The sequence below is a fragment of the Dipodomys merriami genome, unplaced genomic scaffold (assembly GCF_024711535.1).
Source record: "Dipodomys merriami isolate MVZ:Mamm:240054 unplaced genomic scaffold, mDipMer1.0.p SCAF_784, whole genome shotgun sequence".
Lineage (NCBI taxonomy): Eukaryota > Metazoa > Chordata > Mammalia > Rodentia > Heteromyidae > Dipodomys > Dipodomys merriami.
Genome location: NW_027206384.1, coordinates 9381 through 35248, shown reverse-complemented (window position 1 = coordinate 35248; position 25868 = coordinate 9381). Strand labels below are relative to the sequence as shown.

The 25868-nt window shown below is 39.5% G+C and overlaps 1 long non-coding RNA gene across 1 annotated transcript; it reads left to right on the top strand.

The window, feature by feature from the left end:
• Positions 1–1664: 1664 nt before the first annotated feature.
• Positions 1665–25547, top strand: LOC138818863 (uncharacterized). Its single transcript, XR_011369243.1, has 3 exons — positions 1665–1911; positions 23913–24029; positions 25523–25547. It is a non-coding gene; the product is annotated as an uncharacterized lncRNA (long non-coding RNA).
• The last annotated feature ends 321 nt before the right edge of the window (positions 25548–25868 follow it).

Sequence of the window (25868 nt, the reverse complement as noted above, 5' to 3'; positions counted from 1 at the left end):
CATCTGCATATCAATGTTATTATTTTGTTAACATCTGTGGCTTGATATCACGTCCTGGGAACAGCCTGTCAGCTCAATTTGCCCCAGGATGGAGTGTTGACACTCACCCATTCATGAATTGGGCCTTGTAGGCTTGTAGGCCATGAGTTCAGATGCCAACACTGCCAAAAAATGAATTGTGGAGTAAGAAGCTGATGGTGCCACATGTTTTCCTTTTCTGTGAAAGTCCTGGGTGTCAGGTATGAAGTGGAATACATATGCAGACATATATCCTATGTAATTAATGTAATAAATGCTTTTTTGGGGGGGCTTTGGTCATGGGACCGGAATTCTGGGCATGGGCGCTGTCCCTCAGCTCTTCAACTCAAGGCCAGCACTCTACCACTTGAGCCAGAGGGCCACTTCTGACTTTTTTCTTTTGCTTATGAGGAATCGAACTCAGGGCCTCATGCCTGCAAGCTAAGCATTCTACCACTGAGCTACCTTCCCAGGCCCATGTAATCAATGTTTTATGTGACATAATATTCAATAAAATAAATGTTCAATGCATGAATAAAACAAAAAATTAAATAACTGCACTGAATGAAATATAGTCAAATATATTTATAAATATAAATCATATATGTAAACTGTACATGAACAGGATGTTTTCTAGTGGTGGGGATTTATTTCAGGCCTAAGGAACAGACTTGAATTTCTTGACTTCAAGGAAACCAGCTTTTCCTTCCCAAATAGTGCATCAGAGTTAACAAGACCATGAGTTCCAAAACCAGTCCTGGCATAAAAATGGCACCTTTATAGTATGTGTGACCCAATTCTTAGTTATTTCATTATGCCTCCATTTTATTAATGTGATTGTTTAAATTCTCAATAAAATATTAACTAACATCGATCAGTGTCCTATAATATAATTGTGTATAATTTTATACTGGAATCATTCAAGAACTGCTCATTCAATCATGACACACATCACATTCCGTGTAATCTTATGGATAGGAGTAAGTTTTTTGGATCTCCTGCCATTTGGAGGTGGCAGGACCAGGATACAAACTGTGGGCTACAGCTCCCACCACTTAAACCCAAGGATAGGGAACTCACCTGTTTGTCCAAGAACATCAGCAAGACCAATGATTAAGTAGGCACCATTGGCTCTCAGCAGTTCTCCTTGATACTTACAAGGCTGTGATTGGAGGATCATGGTTGAAGTCATCCTATGCAGGAAAGTCCTTGAGACCCCTTTCCAACTTCAGTGACAACAAAGCCAGAAGCACTGTGGCTCCAGTTTGGAGGGCCAGCCTTGAGCAAAAGTAGCTCACAGACTGTGCCCAGATCCTGAGTTCAAGGTCCAGGACTGGCAACAAACAGAAATACACAATAATTTGTGCAACCATCCAGTTAAAGCTGGTCACCCTCTTGTCTCCAACTGAACTGACATTCTTCCCTGAAAACGGGCTGGGGAGATGCTAACTTCTTGACTCTGCCAATGTGCTTGCATCACTGGATTCCGGCCACACCCCCATTCTTTCATGGTTCTTTCTGACCAATGGGATATAAGAATGGTGGCCACGCCCACATTCCATGCTGCCTGGTAGCACCGGGATTCCCAATGTTAGTTTACACCACTACGAGCAGTTGAGGAAGGTGAGGTGTTTGAGTGGTGAGGAAGAGACTCAAGGCGACTTCGGAGTATAGTAGGAAATTGAGAAGCCTGCCGGTGCCCCAGCTGCTTTCCCCCTTTCCCAAGTTTTGAGATTTCAAATATCAGGCAATGTCTCACTGCCAGCCCGATTAAAGCCCCAACCTGATCCCTGGACCTGGTTCTCTACTTTGGGCCCATTTGTCCACAAAACCACTGCCATCACTGCTGGCCCCACCTGGAGCAGCCTCCAGCAGCTTCTCCCAGCAGCACAGGTGAGTGGCCGCCCCCAAACCACCCCTGCTGAGGTCAGAACACCCTTGGAGGCACCATGACCCCTGCTTGTTTCCTCTCCCTGGCTCTGAGGAACCAACTTTCTGTCTTGGGCATTTCTAAAACAGAGACTCAATATATGGTCTGGCTGGGCTGGATCGAGGTTCTCCTATCTGTGACAGGTATGCTCTTCCAGGCCTGGTCCTCTGTAGTTGGGTTGGTAGACAGGTCGCAACATGCGCAGTCATCAATTTAGATGGCTTATCCCCAACTTTTATTCCACAGCAGCCGATTCTTGACCATAGGTAAAGCTCTGGGTAGGGCCGCAACCACCAGACCTCATTTTCCTCACAGGACAGTTGTTAGGAAACAAGGGATTTATACAGAGGGATCTGTGGAACATGGCTAGGCACAGAGGGAGCAGCCTACAGATAAGGTTCTCTGCAGTTCTGTGAGCAAATGACAAGAAGATACCTGGAAAGGGCTCAGATGAGGTCTTTTATTAATCATGCAACAGATGTGGGATTATGAAACAAAACATGGCTCTCTTTCATCATTAACCTATCCCCATATGGAAGGGGATCCTTCATTCTGTGGAGTTTTGCAGCTGGGGAAACCGAGGCACACAGAAGCCTGGTGACCTACTTAGGACTTCAACTTCACAGGAAGCTCAGCCTAACTTTGCTACGATGCTCCCTAAGACAATGGTTGTTATTCAGTAGACTTCTGGTGGTAGGAAGTCCACTTCTTGTCAGTCGTGGGGCTTGAACTCTGGGTCTGGGCACTGTTCCCGAGCTCCTCAGCAAAAGGCTAGCACTCTCCCACTTAATCCCACAGCACCATTTCTGGTTTTCTGGTGTTTTTTTGGATATAAGAGTCTCACAGACGTTCCTGCCGGGGCTGGCTATGAACCATGATTCTTGTATCTCAGCTTCCTGTGTAGTTAGGATTAGAGTTCTAAGCCACCAGCAACCTTCTTAATTGTAATTGTGACTTTTTTCTCTCCCTCTTTCACAAGAAATGGTTGAATGGGTGCTGGAAGAGGGGGTTCGGCATCCACATGTGGCTAGAACCCAAGGTTGCCCTCTCATTCTGGAGGTGGGCTGTAGTTCAGGTGCTGTCTTGCTCAGCCTGTTGAAACAGCTCCATGAGATAAGCCCCTCTGTGCCCTGGCTAGACCATGACAGTTCTTCATTATCCATCCAGCCTTACTGGATTTATTGTATTGTGTTGCTTTCCACATCATTTCTAGCACCTGGCCAAAATTATGATACATAGTTACTGAATAAAAATGTAATGCCATCTTAAGAAAGTCATTTAGGGCTCTGGAAATGGGGCTTCATGGTACAGTGATTGCCTATCATGCATGAAACCCTGGGTTCAATTCCTCAGTAACACATAAAAAGAAAAATTCTGGAAGTGGTGCTGTGCCTCAAGTGGTAGAGTGCTAGCTTTGAGCAAAAAAAAAAGAAGAAAAAACCTCAGGAATAATTCCCTATCCCTGAGTTTAAGCCCCTGGACTGGCAAAACAAAAACAAAAACAAAAACATTTAGTTAGTAAATGCAAAATAAAGAACCCATACTTGTAATATATAATTGCTCCTTCCATATTGACACTTGGCAATAGTCCCTAATTCATGTACTTATATTAGGAAACTGTGTTGAAAAAAAGTTTTGTTCATTAAGTCATAGCTATTAAAGCCACGAATGTGCTTAGATGTCAGGTGAAGATTAATTCTGGAAATTCAACGATTCCAGCATTTGGTATCGTCACTGCTAATCACAAAGAGAAGGGTAGTCTAAGTGTGATTTTGAAACCTTTTGGTCAGTTATGGCACCAAAAAGGCAGAGGGTAATTAAGTGTTGTGACAGAAGATAAAGAATAACTGCAGATGTAAGGAATAAATGATAGTAACTAAGGTATACCAGAAACTGTTCTAGAGAACCATTTTTGGTTATTGAAGAACTTGTTGTCAACTAGGCTTTACCTCATTGTCTATAGCATTCTAAATCTCTTAGGCTAGTTCTTAATCTCTGTGTGATAAAATGTATCTCCTTCTATGCTGTTGTTTCATAGGTGATCTCCTTTGCTTTCTAAAAATCACAGTCTTTCTATATTTCTCTATGAACATTATCTGATACTAAATTGACCTATACAGATGTCAGAGGATGCTAATGTAAGGGTCCCATAGCTCATGAGTCATTAATGTAACAAAATGGAAATAGAGGACATATTTATTGCTATGTCAATTTTTCTGAAAAGCTGCAATGTCATCATTTGGTTAAAATTTCCATTCATTGTCAACATAGTTTTATTCAGTGCACATAAATGCAAATATCTGCCAGGTGCTTCTTGTTTTCACCTGTAATCCTAGACACTCAGGACGTTGAAACCAGAGGATTGTGGTTCAAATAAGCCTGATCAGTAAAGTCCATGAGATACTAATCTTCAGTTTACCACCAGAAACCCAGAAGTGGTGCTGTAACTAAAGTGGTAGTGCACTCAAGTTGAACTAAAGAGCTGAGAGACAGCGCCCAGGATCAGAGTTTAAGCGCCACAACCAATAAAAAAGGTGAAATATGACTTTTAACTTTCCGCAAAAGGAACGAAAAGATCAATAATCTTCCCAAGCAATACAAATAATTCCAAAATTATTCAGTGCACCTAATTTTGCTGAGTAATGTTATGGATTATTTGCTGGACATATTCTCTAAAAACAAATCATTTAACTAGGGATACAGGTGGACCCATTGAAACAATGAGATGTACAAGTTCTAACGTCGAAAAAAGAACTTTACAACTTTGGTGGGGGGGAGGGAGGACCAGGAGGGGGGAGGGGGTAGTATGGGAAGGGATGGGATGGGGAAAAAAAGAGGAGGAAACAATGCTTGATTAGAGATGTACTTGTTATCTTGCCAATGTAATTGTAACTCCTCTGAACGGTATGCTCACAATAAAAAAAGAAAAAAATTGTCAAATATTAGCTTTAAAATAAACTTCATCTAATATTTCACGTTGGAAAGAGAAGTCTATACAGTTGATGTCACTTGGCTTTCTTATTATCTTACTTCAAAGCCAACCCAGGCAAGAGAGTCTGTCAAACTCTTATCTGTAATTACACAGCAAAAAGCCAGAAGTGGAGTTTTGGTTCAAGCAGTAGAATACTAGATTTGGGGGCTGGTGGGCAGGAAAGAAAACTGTTCACGGACAGGGTCCAGCCTCTGGGTTCAAGCCAGAGAACCAACACACACTTAGCAAACAAGCAAATAAAAAAACCCCATATTTCATTGGAACCCTCTTAAAGAAGTACTGATCTGAGAAGAGGCTCTTTTTCCCGATTATACTCACTGGATGCTTCTTTGAAATCCTTCTTGCTCTGGAGAACTCAGAACTTAATTAAAGGAATTGATAAATGACTCCTGCAAGAAGATAAACATCTCAGGGGTGAAATATACATCGATAAGACTTTGAAACCTCCATGTCTTTGTTTCTTTGCAGTAGAACTTTTTTTTTTGGGGGGGGGTTTGAGTCATGGGCCTGAATTCTGGGCCTGGGCACTGTCCCTCAGCTCTTCAACTCAAGGCTAGCCCTCTAACAATTGAGCCACAGCACCACTTCTGGCTTATTTTTGCTTACGTGGTGCTGAGGAATCGAACCCGGGCCTCGTGCATGCAAGGCAAGCTCTCGACCACTGAGCCGCCTTGCCAGTCCCTGGAGTAGAACATGTTTAAAACAACGTTATTTCCTTTTGTTCTATGCTGGCCTTCAAATGGCACATTATTTCTTTTTTTAATTTATTTTTTGTGGTGAAAATATTGTACAGAGGGGTTAAAATTACTTGGGCAAGATAATGACTACATTTCTTATCAAGCATTGTAGCCTCCTCCTTTGTTCCCCTTCCTATCACTTCCCAGTCTCCCCCCAACCCCCACCTAATCCTCCCCGCTCCCGAATCAAAGTTGTAAAGTTCGTTTTCGACATGACAAATTGTATTTCTCATTGTTGAATTGGGTCCACCTGTATCCTTATTTAAACGACTTTTTTCCCTTTCACCTCCACAAATTATACCGACATCAAATACAGTGAAAGCAGGATTTATACTGTGGGGGAGGGACATACAAAGCAACAAAGAAATAATCTTATAAATGCGTTAGAAACAAATGCATGAAAGAAAAAAAACATTTAAATACATATCTGATGTTTCATTTTCCTAACTTCACATTATCTAACCTTTTCTGCTTGACTCGTACATATACTAGATATTGCAAATAATGGAAACCATGGGACTTAGGTTTCTTTGGGGTTGGCTTACTTCACTTAACATAATTGTTTTCAAGACTTTCCATTTCCTACCAAATGGGGCAATGTCATTCTTTCTGATAGAGGCATAGAATTCCATTTTGTATATATTCAACATGTTCTTGATCCTTTCATCTATTTAAGGGCAACTGGGTTGGTTCCATATCTTAGCTATAGTAAATAAAGCTGCAATAAACAAAGTTGTGCTGGTGGCTTTAGTGTGGTCTTGTTTGTAAATATTTGGGTAAATGCCCAAAAGTGGGATTGTTGGGTCATAGGGGAGCTTTATGTGGAGTTTATTAAGGAACTTCCATACTGCTTTCCAAAGTGGTTGAACAAGTTTTCACTCCCAGAAAAAATAAAGTAAGGTTCCCATCTGTCCACATCCCCTCCAGCATCTCTTGTTATTAGAGTTCTTGATTATAGCCATTCTAACAGGGGTGAGGTGGTATCTCAATGTTGTTTTGATTTGCATTTCTTTTATGGCTAGGGAGGTTGAGCATTTCTTCATGAGGTTACTGACCATCTTTTTTTCTTCTTCAGAAAAGTTTCTCTTTAAGTCTTTCGCCTACTTAATCATATGGCAGATGTTTCTTTGAGGATTGGTTGTTGGCAGACTTAATTTTTTGAGTTGCAAGTATATTTTAGATAAGAGATCCTTGGCCGTTTTATGGCTAGTGAAGATCTTCTCCCAATACGTGGGCTTTCTATTGATATTGCTAACTATGTCCTTTGCCATGCAGAAGCTCTGAAACTTCATGCAATCCCATTTGTCCAACCTTTCTTTGGTTTCTTGTGATTCTTGGTCTCTATTAAGAAAATTTCTGCCTGGACCAAGGAGACCTAGGTTTTCTCCTATTCCATCATGTAATGTTTTCAGAGTGTCTGCTTTGACTCCGAGGTCTTTAATCCATTGGAAGTTGATTCTGGTGCAGGGTGATATATAAGGTTCTAGCTTTAGTTTTCTACAAGTAGTTAACCAATATTGCCAGCACCATTTACTGAAGAGGCTGTCTTTCTTCCATTCTATTTTTTTAGCTCCTTATCAAAGATTAGATGGCTATAGGTCTGTAGGTTCATTTCTGGGTTTTCAGTTCTATTCCATTAGTGCTGAGGTCTGTTCTTATGCCAGTACCAAGCTGTTTTGATTACTATGGCTTTATAGTAGAGTTTGAAATTTGGTATTGATATTCCTCCAGCAGCATTCTTACCGTTGAGTGGCGTTTTTGCTATTCGGGGTCTTTTATTGTTCCATATGAATTTTTGAATTGCCTCTTCTATATCCTTGAAGAATGAGGGTGGAATTTTGAGAGGTATCTCATTAAATTTGTAGAGAGCCTTGGGAAGTTTTGCCATTTTCATGATGTTAAGCTTTCCAATCCAAGGGCATGAAAGTTTATGCCATTTTCTAGGTTCTGTTTGATTTCTGTTTTCAAGTTTTTAAAGTTTTCATCATAGCGGTCCTACACTACTTTGGTTATGTTAATTCATAGGTATTTTATTTTTTGTGGGGCTATTATAAATGGAGTTGCTTTCTTAATTTCAGCCACACTTTTCTCATTGTTGGCATACAGGAAAGCCATTGATTTTGGGGGGTTAATTTTTTACCTTGCTACATTGCCAAAGTTTTGAATCAGCTTGAGTAATTTGGGAGTGGAGTCTATGGGATTCTTTAAATACAAGATCATGCAATCTGCAAAGAGGGAGAGTTTTATTTCTTCTTTCCCTATTTAGATTCCCTTTATGTCTCTATCTTGTCTTATTGCTGTAGCTATGCATTCTAATATACTAGATTGAAGAGAAGTGGAGAGAGTGGACATCCTTGTCTTGTTCCTGAGTTGAGAGGAAATGGCTTCAGTTTTTCACCATGAAGTATAATGCTGGCTGTAGGTTTGTCATATACAGCCTTTATTGTATTGAGGAATGTTCCATGATTCCTAATTGTTCCAAATCTTCATTATAAAGGGGTGTTGGATCTTCTCGAATGCTTTTTCTGCATCTATTGAGATAACCATGTGGTTCTTATCCTTCCTCCTGTTGATGTGATGAATAATATTAATTGATTTGCGTATATTGAACCACTTTTGCATCCCTGAAATAAATCCTGCTTGAAGGAGTTATATAATTTTTTGGATGAATTCTTGAAGTCGATTGACCAAAATTTTGTTGAGAAGTTTTGAATCAATGTTCATCAAAGAAATGGGTCTTTAGTGCTCTTTCTTTGATGAGTCCCTGCCTGGTTTTGGGATGAGGGTTATGATGGCTTCATAGAATGTGTTCAGTAGTGAACTTTCTCTTTCAATTTCATTGAAGTTTGGAGGAGTATTAGTGTGAGCTCTGCTTTGAAGGCCTTGTATAATTCTGCTCTAAAACCCTCTGGTCCTGGACTTTCCTTAGCTTGGAAGTCTCTTATTGCTGTTTCAATTTCAGTGCTTGATATGGGCCTGTTAGGATGGTTTGATTCATCTTGATTTAGATTTGGCATGTCAATAATTGCTAGGAAAAGAGCCATTTCTGCCAAGTTCTCAAACTTATTAGCATAAAATTTTGAGAAGTTTTCCCTTATAGTATTCTAAATCTTGGTGGTTTCTGTGGTGATGTTTCCATTCTAATCTCTGAGTTTATTTATTTGGGTGTGTTCTCTTCTTTTTCTGATAAGATTTGCTAAGGGTCTCTCAATTTTGTTAATTTTTTCTAAGAACCAACTCTTTGTTTTGTTGATTTATTCTATAGTTTTTTTGGATTCTAATTCATTTAATTTTGATTTAATTTTAATTAATTCTTTCTGTCTGTTGGATTGGCATTTATCTGGCTGCTCTTTTTCAAGGACGTACAGATGTCTCATTGAATTGTTAGTTTCAGATCTCTTCAATTTGTTTATGTAGGAACTCAGAGCTATAAACTTGCCTCTGAGTTCTGCCTTTGCTCTGTCCTAGAGGAGCTGGTAATTTGTGTGCTCATTTTTTTTGAATAGCATGAACATTTGAATTTCCTTCCTTATCTCTTCTATGACCCACTCGTGATTCAGCCGAGTGTTGTTGAGCAGCCATTTGTTACAGGAATTTCTTTGGTGGCTTTTGGTGTTGAGTTCTAATTTTATTCCCTTGTGGTCAGAGAGAATGCAAGGAATAACTTCAATGTTTCTGAGTTTGGACCAGTTTTCTTTGTGGCCTAAAATGTGGTCTATTTTAGAAAATGTTTAATGTGTTGCTGAGAAAACCGTGTATTCTGATGCTTCGGTAGATGTCTGTTAAATCTAGTTGATCTATGCAGCTGTTTAGATCTGTGGTTTCTTTGTTGAGTTTTTACCGAGTTGATTCATCTAGTGGGGAATGTGGTGTTTTAAAATCCCCAACAATTAATGTCTTTGGATCTCTGTGGGATTTTAGGGAATGTAATGTTTCTTTGGATAAATTTGTGTGATGCTTTGTTTGGCGAATAAATATTTAGAATTATAATATCCACCTGAAGGAGAGATCCCTTAATTAGTATGTAGACACCTTCTTTATCTCTTCTCACTAATTTTAATTTGAAGTCTATTTTATCTGCTCTAAGGTTTGCAACTCTGTCTGTTTATGGGGTCTGTTTGCTTGGTAGATTTTGTTCCATCCTTTAACATTAAAAATGTGTTTGTTTTTATGGCAAGATATGACTCCTGCAGGCAGCAGATAGAAGGATCTTATTTTTTAAATCCAATTTTACAGTCTATGTCGCTTAATTGGAGAGTGAAGTCCGTTAATGTTGAGAGATAGGACTGAGAGTTACTTGGAAGTTCCTGCCATGTTATCCACCTTCTTGGGTTCTGCGAAAACTGGGTTCTTTCTATGGTTCTTGGATTCTCATTTTGGGTGCAGTTTCTTGGCCTTAACTGTGGTCTTGTTGGTTTTCTATGTGTAGGACATCTTTAAGAATTTTTTGTAGGGCTGGTTCGGTGGAAAGTTATTCTTTCAATTTTTCTTTGCTATGGAAGTTTTTTATTTGGCCTTCAGTTATGAAGGAGATTTTAGCTGGGTACAGTATTCTTGGTTGATAGTTGTTTGTTTTTAGGGCATGGCATACATCATTCCACGCTCTTTTTGCTTTTATTTTCTCTGCTGAGAAATCTGAGATGATTCTAATTGCTTTCCCTTTATAGGTGATTAATCATTTCTCCTTGACAGCTTTAAGAATCTTTTCCTTGTTCTGAGTTGATCCTGTGTGGATTATAATGTGACAGTGGGATGTACTATTCTGGTCTTGTCTATTTGGGGTTCTAAAAGCTTCTTGTAACTGAAGAGCCCTATCTTTTTCCATGTTTGGGAAGTGCTCTGCTAGGATCCTGTTAAACAAATTTCCTAGACCATTAACTTCTCTTTCTAGGTGCTCCTCTACACCCATTATCCTTAGATTAGGCCTTCTGATGGTGTCTTCCAAGTGTTGGATAGATCTACCATATTTCTTGGACTTGTCTTGGATGGTTGTATGCTCTTTCTCTGTAATATCTAGGCTGTCTTCAATCCCGAGATTCGATCTTCTGCATGGTCTAAACTGCTGTCAAGAATTTCTACTTCGTTTTGTATTTCTTTTCCTTCTAATTGGTCAGATTTGATGGCTTCAAATTCTTTGTTGAAATTTTTTTTTAGATCTTGTATGAACTTCTTCCTTAGTTTGGTGTTCTGTGTTTATTTTCAAATCACTTAGTTGACTGGTTATTGGTTCCTAGGACTCCCATTCATTCTGTTGTATTCCATTCAGCATTCCCTTTGTGGTCTTCCTGACTTTCTTCAGCTCTTTGTTAATGGATCCCATGAACGCTTTCAATGATCTTTGTGTATTTTCATCCTGCCCTCTCAATTCCTGTATTACTCTTGGATTGGTTTCCTCACGTTCTTGCCATTCCTGTAGTTTTCTTTGAGTGTTCTCATCCTGTTCACGCCATTCCTGCCTTTTTCTTTGAGTATGCTCAAGCTGCTCACGCAAATTTTGTATCAGTTTTTGTGTAGCTTCCTCATGCTCATGATTTTCCTGTATAAACCTTTGGATTGCCTCCTCTCTCTCCCTATCACGCTTATACAGAGTCTTTTGTGTGTTTTCAATCTTTTCTTGCATTGACCTTTTGTTTGTCTCCATTTACCTTTTGTTTGCCTCCTGTCTCTCCCTATCACATTCATACAGAGTCCTTTGTATGTTTTCAATATTTTCATTAATTATGTTTGCCAGCAGTGTTTGTAGAGCTATTTGGTAACTCTCCTCTGGATTATTCATTATCTGTTCTGTCCCTGGTTATCATGAGTGGGAGTGGAGATACCCGGACTTGCCATTTTTCTTGTGGTTTTCTGCCTATTCTGCCCATTTGGGATGAAAATAACACCAGTTTTGTGCTGGAACACTAACTTAAGACAAGCATCAACCAAAGTCCCTATTTGCACAGTCAATAGTCTGCAGATACAATCTAGTTCAACAGATACATCTATTCAACATCAAACAACTATATATTAATGGGCTACAAACCGCAAAAAGAATTTGGTAAGCTAGAAATTATTAGGTTTAGGGAGAGATGTGGGTAAAAAATAGGAATAGAGTGATGTGGGAAGGCACAGGGTGAGTTAACTTAAGTCCTAATCTCAAAGCAGGAAATAGGCTGGATAGGATGAAAGTACAGAGAGAGAAAAAGAAGAAAGAGAAAGGAAAAAAGAGAACAGAAAAAATAGAACAGTAAAAATTAAATATATTATGCAGAAACAGAAACAATCTATTAAGAGAAAAACATGAATATGAGAGAAGGGGAGGGAAATAAAGGAGATGTGAAAAATTTAAATATAAACTTACTTAAAATATTATATAGGTATAAAGAAGTAGTATTGCTATTAAGGAACTTAAGTCTAAGAGGTTTTGAATTGAGTAATAAATTTGTGGATTAAGTGTGTACACAATGGGTGATAAGGCCTAATAATCCACTACAGGTTTGTCTGAGGATGTGCAGAACAACAATTAAGTAACATAAAGAAGAACCAAGGAGAAGAAAATGTGAAAAGGATAAGAAAGAAAGAAAAAAGATCAGAAGTTCAGTAGAGCTAAACAAAAACAAAAGGTAATTTAAAAAAATAGAAAGAAAGAATGAAAGAAAAACGCGCGCACACACATACATACAGCTAAAATAAAAATTATAACAGAAAAAAATTTACTAGAAAACTTTTTTTTTGAAAAAAGGTAATAATAAAAATTTAAAAAAGATTTAGAAAAAATGGGGTCCGGGAACATACTGTACAGAGGGGTTACAATTACATGGGCAAGACAATGAGTACATTTCTTATCAACCATTGCACTCTCTTCTTTTCTTTACCCTTCACATCCCTTCCCAGCCTCCCCTCGCCCCCTTCATCCAATCCTCCCCACGCAAACAAAATAGTAAAGTTCGTTTTCGATATGACAGCTTGTACTTCTCATTGTTAAAATGAGACCACCTGTATCCTTAAACAACTTGTTTTTCACTTTCTCCTCCACAAACTATACCGACATCAAATATAGTGAAAGTTGGGGTTATACTGTGTGGCAAGGACATACAAATCAACGGTTAATAATCTTATAAATGCCTTAGAAACGAATGCATTAAAGGAAAAAAACATTTAAATACATATCTAAGGGTTCATTTTCCTAACATCAATTATCTGACCTTTTCTGCTTGACTCATACATATACTTGATATTGCAAATAAGGGAAACCATGAGATCTATGTTAATTTGGGCTTGGCTTACTTCACCTAATATAAATTTTTCCAAGACTTTTCATTTCCTAACAAATGGGGCAATGTCATTCTTTCTGATGGAGGCATAGAATTCCATTTTGTATATATACCACATTTTCTTGATCCATTCATCTACTGAGCGGCATCTGGGTTGGTTCCATAACTTGGCTATGATAAATAATGCTGCAATAAACAAAGTTGTGTGGTAGCTTTAGTGTGGTCGTGTTTGTAAATATTTGGGTAAATGCCCAAAAGTAGGATTGATGGGTCATAGGGGAGCTCTATGTGAATTCTTTTGAGAAACATCCATATTGCTTTCCAAAATGGTTGAACAAGTTTACACTCCCACCAAAAATGAAGTAAGGTTCCCTTCTGTCCACATCCCCTGAGCATCTGTTGTTTTTACAGTTCTTGATTTTTGCCATTCTAACTGGGTTGAGATGGTATCTCAATGTTGTTTTGATTTGCATTTCTTTTATGGCTAGAGAGGTTGAGCATTTCTTCATGTGTCTATTGGACATCCTTCTTTCTTCTTCAGAGAAGTTTCTCTTTAAACCTTTGGCCCACTTATTTATAGGGCATTTGCCTCTTTGAGGATTTGTTGTTGGGGGATTTAATTTTTTGGGTTCCAAGTATATTTTAGAATAACACCCTTGTCCGTTTTATGGGTAGTGAAGATCTCCGAATACGTGGGCTTTCTATTGATATTGCTAGCTATGTCCTTTGTCATGCAGAAGCTGTGCAACTTCATGCAATCCCATTTGTCCAACCTTTCTTTGATTTCTTGTTTTTCCATGTTTTTATTAAGAAAATTTCGGCCTGCGCCAAGGAGACCTAGGGTTTCTCCTATTCCATCCTGTAATATTTTAAGAGATTCTGCTTTGACTTCAAGGTCTCTGATCCATTTGGACTTGATTCTGTTGCAAGGTGTTTTATAAGGATCTAGGTTTAGTTTTCTACAAGTAGTTAACTAATTTTGCCAGCAACATTTATTGAAGAGGCTGTCTTTGTTCCATTCTATTGTTTTAGCTCCCTTATCGAATATTAGATGGCTATAGGTCTGTAGGTTCATTTCTGGGTTTTCAGTTCTATTCCATTGGTCCTGAGGTCTGTTCTTGTGCCAGTACCAAGCTGTTTTGATTACTATGGCTTTATAGTAGAGTTTGAAATTTGGTATTGATATTCCTCCAGCAGCATTCTTACCATTGAGGAGCGTTTTTGCTATTCAGGGACTTTTATTTTTCCATATGAATTTTTCGATTGCCTCTTCTATATCCTTGAAGAATGACGTTTGGAATTTTGATAGGTATGGCATTGAATTTGTAAATAGCCTTGGGAAGTATTGCCATTTTCACGATGTTAATCTTTCCATCCAGGAGCATGGGAGGTTTTGCCATTTTCTAAGTTCTGTTTTGATTTCCTTTTTCAAGATTTTAAAGTTTTCATCATAGTGGTCCTTCACTTCTTTGGTTATGTTAATTCCTAGGTATTTCATTTTTGGGGGGAGCTATTACAAATGGAGTTGCTTTCCTAATTTCAGCCACACATTCTAATTGTTGGCATACAGAAAAGCCATTGATTTTTGGGCATGAATTTTATACCTTGCTACTTTGCCAAAGTTTTGAATCAGCTTGAGTAATTTGGGAGTGGAGTCTATGGGATTCTTTAAATACATGATCATGTCATCTGCAATGAGGGAGAGTTTTCCTTCTTCTTTCCCCATTTGGATCCCCTTTATGTTTACATCTTTTCTTATTGCTGTAGCTAGGCATTCTAATATACTAGATTGAAGAGAAGTGGATAGAGTGGACATCCTTGTCTTGTTCCTGAGTTAAGAGGAAATGGCTTCAGTTTTTCACCATGAAGTATAATGCTGGCTCTAGGTTTGTCATATACAGCCTGTATTGTATTGAGGAATGTTCCATGGATTCCTCATTTTTCCAAAATCTTCATCATAATTGGTGTTGCATCTTCTCGAATGCTTTTTCTGCATCTATTGAGATAACCATGTGGTTCTTATCCTTGCTCCTGTTGTAATGAATAATATTAATTGATTTGCGTGTATTGAACCAGCTTTGCATCCCTGAAATGAATCTTGTTTGATCGTGGTGTATGATTTTTTGGATGAATTGTTGAATTTGATTGGCCAAAATTTTGTTGAGAAGTTTTGCATCAATATTCATCAAAGAAATGGGTCTTTAGTACTCTTTCTTTGTTGAGTCCCTGTCTGGTTTTGGGATGAATGTTATGATGTCTTCATAAAATGTGTTTGGTAGTGAACTTTCTCTTTCAATTTCATTGAAGAGTTGGAGAAGAATTGTTGTGAGCTCTGCTATGAAGGAGGAAAAAAAATTTTTATAAAAGGTGCAAAAAAATTGAAATTTTTTTTTTTATTTTCTTTGGGAGGGGTGGGGAAAATCCTGTATCTCCCTTGTTTCCGTAGCCAACCTCTTTTTGCATTCTTTGGTCTGCTTGTGGTGTTTGAATTTCCTATGGCTTGGTTGGTTTCTTAAGTCAGTTTTTTTAACAGGCAGAAAAATGCTCTGCTTAACCCAGGATTTTGTGATCTTCTTCCCAGGCTTGTCCAATGGGAGGGAGATCTGCTTGAGTGTCACAAAAGAGGGAGATGGCTTTTTCCTCAAGTTTGGAGATGCTGTGATGAGGCTAGGTTCTGTGTAGGGTTGAGGCCTTTCAGCAAATAGTAGCTTTTCCCAGGGGTTAGTTTGTGAGAAACTCACAGAGCCCAGCCGGTAGCCACTCTCAGGGTTTATGTTTACTAAATTTCAATTGATTGTCAAGGCTGCTAAAGGGAGGGGCAGCCTCTGGCTCCAATTATCCAGTGAAGAAAGCCATTCCTTGGGCTGGCACCTGTGCTGGGTGACTTTTCTCTGGTTGGAGTTGAGTCTGGCAGGTCACTTTAGGTTCTTGTGACCTGCTAAAAGTCTCTAGTTTTCTTCCAATGCCTGAGTTGAAGCTAGCAGCTCCACCAAGCTTTGTCAGTATCCAAGATGGATATCTCCAGTACTGGGGGGGGGGGGTGGCCTTCCCTCCTCTGCTTGCTGAGAAGGAGTGAGGATATTAGGCCTCTACTCATGCAGTGTCTTGGTCCCTGGGTCATCTCTGGTATGCGAACTACAGGATGACGATGTCTGCTCTTTGTCAGTTCTTGCTGGTGTTGAGTAGAATCTGCTTGCCCACCGCGTCTGGCTCCTTCGTCCCAGCCTCTCTGTTTCAGGTATGGTGGGTACGGCTGCCGCTGCCACAGCTTCTGCAGCAGTGGCATCTCCTGGCAAGTGCTCTGATCTGTCTTTTTGCCTGGATTTTCCCTCTCTGGCCTAACTCTTTGTCCTCTGATGGCAAACTTGGTGTGATTCTCTGGCTTAGGACTGTTCACTGGAACTCTAAATCTGCTTTCTATGTGAGAGCTTGTTTAGCCTTCAGCTTCTCGCTTCTCCTCCACCATCTTCCAGGAACTTCCCGGTAAATTATTACTTTCTGTAATACTCTCAACTAGAATTTACAGAAAAGTCATGTATGAGTCAAACACACTAGAAAAAGTCAGGGAAAGAGTTTCCTTCAAGCCTTTGGATTCATTTCTTTTTTTATTTTTTATTGTAAAGATACTATACAGAGGTTACAGTTAGATGAGCAAGGTAATGAGTACACTTCATATTGAGTATTGTTACCCTTTGCATTGTTTTCCCCCTACCATCCCTTCACTCCCTAGGTTCCCTGAAGTTCTTTTTTTTTTAAATTGTGGTTAAGTGATTACATAATTTCACCATATAGTGGACTATTGATGCTCATTTAAAATCACAATTTCATTTTAACTTTCCTGGAGCGAATTGTCTATCACAGTCTATAATATATAACAGTGTACACTATACACCATACATATGATCAGCAGCATCGGGATTTTTAGTAGTGGTTCGACCAGATGAGTGGGAGTTCTTTGTTTCTTAAGTCCTGTTAATTTTGTTGTACCAACTAACATTTTGAATTTCGCATCAACTTATCAGGGAGACCATATACCGTTTGTCTCTATGCTCTTGGCTTACCTCGCTCAACATGATTCCTTCTAGCTCCATCCATTTCCCTCCAAATGTCATTATTTTTCATTTTCTAATGGCTGCATAATATTGCTTTGTTTATAGATACCACAATTTTTGGATCCATTCATCTGTGATGGGTCATCTGGGTGGTTTCCATATCCTAGCTATTGAGATCAGTGCTGCAATGAACATGGAGGTGCACGTGTCCTTGTATATTGGTTCCTGTTGTTCAGGGTAGATGCCTAGAAGTGGTATGACTGCGTCGTAAGGGAGGTTCAATTTTAGTTTTCTAAGGACCTTCCAGACTGCTTTCCAAAGTGGTTATATAAGTGTACATTCCCACCAGCAGTGTATAGGGTTCCTCTTCCTCCACATCCCCTCCAGCATTTGTTGTTGGCTGATTTGTGGATGTGAGACATTCTGACTGGGGTAAGGTGGTATCTCAGCATTGTCTTTATTTGCATTTCCTTCAGCACCAGGGATGATGAACATTTCCTCATGTGCTTCTTTGCCATTTTTATTTCTTCATCTGAGAAGTCTCTCTGTAGTTCCCTTGCCCATTTAGTAATTGGTTTGTTAGGCTTGGGAGGGATTAGTTTCCCTGTATATAATGGATGTTAGCCCCTTGACTGATATGTTGCTGGTAAATATTTTTTCCCAATTAGTTGGTTGTCTTTCTAGCTTGGTTGCGATAGATTTAGCTGTGCAGAAGCTTTTTATTTTAAGGTAGTCCCATTTGTCGAGTCTCTCTCCAATTTTTTGTGTCCCTGGGACTCTGTTCAGGAAAGTCCTTCCTGTGCCTATTAGTTCAAGTGTCTCTGCAGTGTCCTGCAGTGGTTTTAGAGATTCAGGATTAATGTTAAGGTCTTTAATCTATTTTGAGTTGATGTTGGTGCATGGTGATAGGCTGGGGTCCACTTTTAGTTTTCTGCATGTGGCCACCCAGTTTTCCCAGCTCCAATGGTTCAAAAGGCTGTGTTTCTTCCATTGTATGTCTTTTGTTCCTTTGTCAAATGTCAACTGACTATAGGCATGTGGATTTATTTCTGGATCTTCTATTCTATTGATCTTTGGGTCTGTTTTTGTGCCAGTACTATGCTGTCTTTGTTATTATGGCTCTATAGTAGAGTTTGAAGTAAAGCATGGACATCCCTCCCTTGTTGTCTTTATTCCCTAGAATTGTTTTGGCTATTCTAGGTATTTTGTGGTTCCATATGAATTTTTGGACTGTTTCCTGTATTTCAGAGATGTACATCATTGGGATTTTAATAGGAATTGCATTGAATTTGTATATTAATTTGAGCAGTATTGCCATTTTCACTATATTGTCTGCCTTTCCAAGAGCATGGGAGGTCTTTCTATTTCCTAGTGTCTTCTGCAATTTTGTTCTTTAACTTTTTATAGTTTTCATTAAATAGTTCTTTTACATCTTTGGTTAGATTAATTCCTAAATATTTTATTTTTTGGGCGGTTATTGTGAATGGGATTGCTCCCTTTACTTCCCTCTCTTCTTGTACATTGTCAGTGTACAGGAAGGCAACTGATTTTTGTGGGTTTGATTTTTATCCTGCTACTTTGCAGAAGTGATTTATGTTTTCTAAGATTTTGGGGATGGAGTTTTTGGGATCCTGAAGGTATAGTATCATGTCGTCTGCAAAAAGGGATAGTTTAACTTCTTTCCCTATGCTGAACCCTTTAATGTATTTTTCTTGCCTTATTGCCCTGGCTAAGGGTTCCAGGACTATATTGAATAGGAGTGGAGACAGTGGGCATCCTTGTCTTGTTCCTGATTTTAGGAGAATTGGTTGTAGCTTTTCCACATTAAGTATAATATTGGGTATTGGTCCGTCATAAATGGCTTTTATTGTTTTAAGAAATGTTTCTCCTATTCCTATTTTCTCCCGAGCTTTTAGCATGAATGAATGTTGAATTTTACGAAAGGCATTTTCTGCATCTGTGGCGATAATCATGTGATTCTTTACCTTGGCTCTGTTGATGTGTTGGATTACATTTATTGACTTACATATGTTAAACCATCCATGCATGTCTGGGATGAAGCCTACCTGGTCATAGTGTATGTTTTTTTTATGTGTTTCTGGATTCTGTTATCTAGAATCTTAAGGGTCTTTGCATCTGTGTTCATCAAGGAAATTGGCCTGTAATTCTCTTTTTGTTTGGGTCTTTGCCTGGTTTGGGGATGAGTTTGGGACAGCTCCCTCCTTCTCTGTTTCTCTGAAGAGCTTGAGGAGTATGGGTATTAGTTCTTCTTTAAAGGTCTTATAGAATTCTGCTGTGAATCCATCTGGCCCTGGGCTTCTTTTGTTGGAAGACTTTTGATAGCTTCCTGTATTTGTTGTAGGATATTGGCTTATTTAACTGGTTTATTTCTTCTTTGCTCAGTTTGGGCAACTTGTATTTCTCTAAAAATGCTTCCATTTCTGCCAGGTTTTCTTCCTTTAGGGATTATAACTTTTGAAAGTAGTCTGTTAGGATTGTTTGGATATCTTGGTTACGTATTGTGATTTTTCCCGTGGAATCCTTAATCCTGTTAATATAGGTTTGCTCTCTTCTTGTTTTAATTAATCTTGCCAACGGTCCATCAATTTTGTTTATTTTTCAAAGAACCAGCTTTTTGTTTGGTTAATTTTGGCTATAATTTTCTGATTTTGTAATTGGTTAAGCTCTGCTCTTAATTTGGTTATCTGGCTCCGTATATTAACTTTAGGTTCTATTTTTTCTTGTATTTCTAGCTGTTTTAATTGCAACATGAGATTATTTACTTGGTCTGTCTCCATTCTCTTGATGTGGGCACTGAGGGCAATAAATTTGCCTCTCAGGGCTGCTTTTGCTCTGTCCCACAAGTTTCTTTGTGAAGTGTTTTCATTGAGTTGTAGGAAATGTTTTATTTCTTCTCTGATCTCTTCCATTACCCAGGCATTGCTAAGGAGTGTACTGTTCAATTTCCATGTATTAGAGAAATTTCTGCAGTATGCTTTGTTATTGAGAACTAGCTTGATTTCAATGTGGTCTGATAGGATACAGGGTATTATTTTGATCCCGTTGTATTTGCTTAAGTTCCTTGCATGAACTATGATATGGTCTATTTTGGAGAAAGTTCCATGAGCTGCTGAGAAGAATGTGTACTGTGTTGTTTTAGGGTGAAATACTCGGTAGATGTCAGTTAATTCTGCTTGAAGTACGGCCTCAATTAATTCAGTAGCTTCTTTGCAAATCCTCTGGTTGGTAGACCTGTCCTTTGGTGAGATTGGTGTGTTAAAGTCTCCTAGTATTATCGTATTGGGATCTATTTTATTCTGTAAGTTTGAGAGTATTTGTTTAACATATCTGTGTGCACCAATATTTGGGGCATATAAGTTGATGATGGTAATACCTCCTCTTGGATTGTTCTCGGTATTAATATGGAGTGTCCGTCCTTATCTTTCTGAACTGATTTTAAGGAAAAGTCTATTTTGTCATATATCAGGATAGCTACACCTGCTTTCTTCCTGGGGGCATTTAATAGGTAGATCCTTTTCCAACCCTTTACTCTGAATTTGTTTGTATGTTTGGCTGAGAAGTGGGTCTCCTGAAGGCAACAGATCGATGGGTCATGTTTTCTGATCCAGTCTGCAGTTCTTTTTCTTTTGAGTGGTGAATTAAGCCCATTAATATTAAGAGAAAGTATAAAGAGATGCATTGTTGTACCTGTCATTCCCTGTTTTCCTGAGTTTTTCTTCTTTTCTTTCCTCCTGTGCTTGCTCAGTTAGACTGATTAATGCCTGTCTGGGTGCAGGTCCCAGTTCCTGGTTTCTTTCTTCAGGTTGTGTCTCCACTCTTAGTATTCTTTGTAATCCTGGCTTAATGTTTATGTTTTCATTTAGTTTTTCTTTGCTATTAAAAATTTTCAGTTCTCCAGCGAATTTGAATGCTAGCTTTGCCAGGTATATCAGTATGGGTTGGCAGTTATTGGCATTCAGGGCTCGTATGGTACTTTCCCAGGCCTTTCTTGCATTCAGTGTTTGTGTGGAGAGATCTGCAATGATTCTAATTTTTTCCCCATTGTTGTATAGCTCCTTCTTCATTTTTGCTGCATGAAAGATTGTTTCCTTATTATTCAGATCTATCATTTTTACTATAATGTGTCTAGAAATGTTTCTCCTGGGATCTTGCTTGTTGGGTGTTCTATATGCTTCTGTTATGTAGGTAAGATGTTCTTTTTTGAGGTGGGGACATTTTTCACCAATAATCTTGTTGAATAGGTGTTGCATTCCCTTGCTCTGAAATTCCTCACCTTCGTCCACTCCAATTATATGAAGGTTAAATTTCTTGGCATTATTTTCTTTCTCTTGAATTTCCCTTTTGCTTAATTTGAGTGATTTTTCCATATCTGTCACTTTTTGTTCCAGTTGGTGTATTCTGTTTTCTGTATCTGACACTCTACATTCCATTTCATTCACTCTGCTGATCGTGGCTTCTATTGTGGTTTGTATGGAGGAAATGGATTCCTTTATGGATTCGATGTTGGTTCTCAAACTATTGATCTCACCTCTTAATGAGGTATGTACTACCTATAATTTGGCATTTATCTCACTTCTTACTGAGGTTTGTGCAGCCTCTATTTTTGCATGCAACTCCTGTTTGAGATCTTGTATGTCTTTTGATAGCTCATCCTTGTGCTCTTTCAATTACTGGTCTATTTCTCGCTTTATTTCTTGAGTCATAGCCTCCAGCATACCTTGGATGTAGTTTTTTTCTTAAATTCCTGTTTTGCTCCCACTGGGGCTCTCCCTGCGTGGCTGCTGGCTATTGAGGATAGCTTGCTATCCTGGGTAGTGATAAACCTTGTAATTTTTCTCGGTGATTTTCTCATGGGGTTCAAGGATTATTGGAGACTAATCTGCAATTTTATTTTGGTGTGTCTGTCTTTGCTTGGTTGCTGATTCTGCATTGGTAGATAGAGTCTGTACCTGGTCTGGGTTCTGTTGGGGGCGTACCTCCATAGGTACCTCCATAGGGTCTGACCTACATAGGATTCTCAGCTCTCTGCTTTAGATCGCTGGCAATTCCCACCTTTGGAAGGGATGAGCACCCTAGACTGCTTCTGTTTGTTCCTACGTGTGCTCTTGGCAAGATCGGATGCTCTGGATGCACTCTCCCAGATGCTGGATTCGGCTATGGGCTCCTGATGTTTTTGTTTGTTTGGTTGGTTGGTTTTTTGGGGGGCCGGTTGTGGGCTTGAACTATAGGTTTGGTTGCTGTCCTTCAGCACTTCATCTCAAGGCTGGCACCCTACCATTTGTACCACAGCACCACTTCTGACCTTTTCTGCTCATGTGATGCTGAGGAATCGGATCCAGGGTCTCATGCGCCCAAGACTATCACTCTAATGCTGAGCCACCTTACCAGCCTGAGCTCCTGCCTACTATCAGGTGCTGGTGGCCTGTGTTGCCCAATCCCAGCCTAGAGTATATGAGTTGGGTTTTGGTGGGGTTTTGGCTTCTCTTGTGCTGAGTCTCCAGGTCTTTTGTTGTCACAGGTGTGCTTCCCAAGGGGTGCAGTTCCCTGTTTTTCATCCCTCTGCTGAGGCATATGCTCAGTTGGGAGGTATTGGTTGTGTTGTTCAGGTACCGGATTGCCAGGCCTGGTTCTGGCCCCCCACCTGGTGCATGCTGGTTAGGCCTGTGCTGCTGTGTATACCACCTAGTTTATGCAGCCTGGGGTACACAGTTTACATTTCTTCTACAGTTGATTGTCTTGACCCAGGGGTGCTGTTCCTGGCTTGGGTGTTTAAGCTCCCTTCCAGTGGTGATCTTGCTCTAGCCTGGCCAGCAGAATGTGCTCCAAGGGCCAGTGGAGCTGTCGAACAGTTCCCAATTTTATTGGGTCCTGTGGTCAGGGTGTTGGGGTAGGGAGTCTGGGTCAGGGCCTGGGGATTCCCTTCAGCTCTGGTCTCCTTGAGGGATACACTGTCCCCTTTGGGGTATTCACCCTGGAGCTAGTTGTTTCAGTGTGGTGTAGGTTGTCAGTCGTTGTTACAATCTGAGTTCAGTTGGGGTGGTTGCGGGCTAGGCTGGGCGGTGGTGGCTCTTTTGTCTCTGCTTCTTTCGAAGCTGTCGGATCCACAGTGTCCACACTCAGGCGGCTTCTGCTCGAGTTATGTGCATGCAGCTCCCTGTGTCTCTGGGACCCTGGCAGCCCCTGCCAGGTTGTCCCAATCGGCGGGTCTGACATCGGTACCTCAGGCATCTTCTGCATGAGTGATCTGCAGGCAACCCTCTGTGTCTCTGGGACCCCGGTGGCCCCCACTGGGTCATCGCAATCAGCGGGTCTGACACCAGTACCTCAGGTGGCTTCTGTGCTATCTGCAGACAGCTCCCTTTGTTGCACTGCTGGTGCCAGGCAGCTTTGGTGGGATGGAGCTTCTTTGCTTGGATGGAGAGTGAGGGGTGGGGGTGGGATCATCGTGGAGACTCCCAGCTGGTAGGTTTCTCTATTTGTGGTGATCAGAGGGTCTGTGAACTGGTACCTCAGGAAGCTTCTGCACGGGTGATCTGCAGGCAGCCCCCTGTGTCTCTGTGACTCCAGCAGCCCCCTCCGGGCCGGCTGGCCATGGCTTGGCAAGCTGCCTTGTGGCCAGTGAATGTTGGGGGAGGGGTCTTCGCTTTTCTCTGTTCTGAAATTCTTATTTTCCTCTCTGTCTTTTTATTATTTTCCACCTCCTGTTTTTCTCTGAGTGTTTGTCTTTTTGTTGTTGTCGGTCTCTTAGGGAGATTAAGCATTGGAACTCAAACTCTCTTTTTGGTTGGGGAGAGCTTTGGTATTTCCCTACTGCCTTGTCGCCATCTTTGTGCTTTTCTCATACAGTAAAAAGGAAATCACAAGTTAACTTGAACTTTGTCAATCCTCTGTATTCCATTCACCTCCTAGGATCAGTTTCCACATCCAGTAACAGTTACTTCCAGGAACAATCGATGGTGATGCTTGAGGTATAATGAATGTTTTCTAGCTTCACCGAAATAACACAAGGACACCTTTGGACCTGAGGTAACACGTGTTTCAGAGACAACTTGGTAAAGAGAAAATAACATTTATATTGCTTATAAATACATTATCCATGAGTATATTGAGTTCAAACTTTGTAAGTCCTCTGTAAATTAAGGCGAATTTTAAATGGGGAGAAGGTTCTCTGATCATTTTTTTAATGAGTGTATGTGCTGCACATTATTTCCCAAGTGTACATGAGTTAACAGTAGGGGAATCAATAGCAATAATAGGAAAAAGAGAAGTTCTGTGTTTAAGTTTAAGGGTTCATTACGCTATAGAAGACTGTACAAATAAGACAATATTGAAACAATAAAGCCAAGTCTAGTATGTAGACTTATGAAAGTGATATAGGGAAATCATTACTCCTACGTGGAACACGAAGTATGAGGCCACTCTCTTTCTAAATCACGCTTGTTAATCACGCAAATTTGTAGAAAGTAGAATGGAAGAATAATTCTGTTTACAATGCAAGTCAGATATAAGAGCATGGACTTAACTGGAAAAAAAGTCCATCTTGAGAGAGCAGGGATTATACGAGCCATGAACTGGTGGATAAGATCACATTTGTTTTCTTTCCTTTACTTATATATTTTTTGTTGGTAGTTGTCTTGGCACTTGAACTCTGGTCCTGGGCTCTGTCCCTCTGCTATTCAGCTCAGGTTAGTATCCAGCCTGGGCAGAACAGTCTTTGAGATACTATTTATATTTAATGAGCCAAAAGCTGTATTAGAAGAATGGCTCAAGTGATGGAATACCAGTCATGAGCAAGATGGCTGAATAAGAGCTTGAGGCTTTTGCATACATACGTACAAACATACACATAAACACAGAGGCACTTATATGTGCACACACAAATATAAAAATGAAGCAATTCTCAGAATATGTAGAAAAGTTAGGAAACAATAGATAATATGTCCTCAGTAAGACTAGAATCAAGTGATAATTTTTAATGTTAGAAAGTTCTCAAGTGAATTTTCTTCAAAAAAGTTTAAGAAAATTACATAGATAGGGACCGGAGACAGTAAGAGAGTCAAGTAATCATTATGAAAGGGATCGGATCCATGGAGGAATGAGTCAGAGACCCCACAGGTGTATCTGAAAATGATCATATCCTCTGTGAAATGTTAGAACACCTTTTAAAATAGTACATGAGCAGTCTGAGCAGTCTAGTGGATGATATGACTGGAGAAGTTCAGAATTGCTAGTCTGTATCTAGATTAAATAAACCAAGAAAATATGGCGGGTCAATGTGATACAAGCCTAGAATTCTAGCACTCAGACTGACAGGACATTAGAAACTGGAATTACATAGTGATACCTTCGCTGGACCAGGCAGTATAATTTTGTCTCAATAAAAGAAACGAAACAAGAAAGAAATACGCAATTGGTAGTTTGGGCTAATTTTGTCATTATGTGTTGAGAAGTCGTTTCCTATTGAAATGCAACTCATATATAATCCTCAGTTGTGCTTTTAAATGCTCTCTTCATTACAGAACACTCCTAGATGCAAAATGGCTCATGATTTCCATCCAAAATTTGAAAAAGTAAGTAATCTTCATTCTGTTAGATTCCAAGGAAAGGATGAAGGATTACAAAAGCTTAAGCCTAGCGATATAGCAAACTTCGTCTAATGTAGGACTTTATAGATCTTGCTAAATTAAAGTTTAGATTTAAAATATATATTTTGGTTTTGTTTGTAATTTCATATTCTATAGGATACTACAAAATTCATTTTAAGTAGAGGGTTTAATTGACAAATTTACAAATGTTTCCTGCATTCTATTTGCCTAGAATATACTTTCAAGGGATCTATATTTAGAACTCTGTTAATAGATATTT